The following is a 554-nucleotide window of genomic DNA, read 5'->3' as shown; positions in this document are numbered from 1 at the left end:
CCATCGATGGGGAACGGGTACCCTCCGCGAGGGAACGCCAGCCGCTTCATCAACGCAGACTCGGGGCGTTACATGTATTCGGCGCCTTTGCGGAGGCAGCTCGCGTCTCGCGGTAGCAGCGTCTGCCACGTGGACATCTCGGACAAGGGAAGCGATGAAATCGATCTGGAAGGTATCACCATGGATGCCACCGGCTACATGAGTGATGGGGATGTGCTGGGCAAGAACATCAGAGCTGACGACATCACCAGTGGGTAAGTGCCTTTCCTTGTCGTCTTAAATACTGCACTTTCTGTCGTTCTCCAGCTGTGTTGAGTGATGCTGTATTCCCGCGCTTATTTGCGGAAAGAAAAAAAAACACCCCACAAAGGTATTCTGCCAGTTTTACTGAGCATTTGGAGGGACAGCTCATTATCCCAGATAATTTGGTCAGTGGGATTTAAGCACGTGATTTAAGTGCATGTTAGGAGAATGTTCCTATATATGAACATGCTTTTGCACGGAGTTAAGTGTTTTCTTGAGTCGGGGTTCCTTGTGGTCACGTTTGTGGTGGT

The sequence above is a fragment of the Buceros rhinoceros genome, unplaced genomic scaffold (genome assembly GCF_000710305.1).
Source record: "Buceros rhinoceros silvestris isolate BGI_N320 unplaced genomic scaffold, ASM71030v1 scaffold475, whole genome shotgun sequence".
Classification (NCBI taxonomy): domain Eukaryota; kingdom Metazoa; phylum Chordata; class Aves; order Bucerotiformes; family Bucerotidae; genus Buceros; species Buceros rhinoceros.
Note: the sequence above shows the minus strand (reverse complement) of the source record.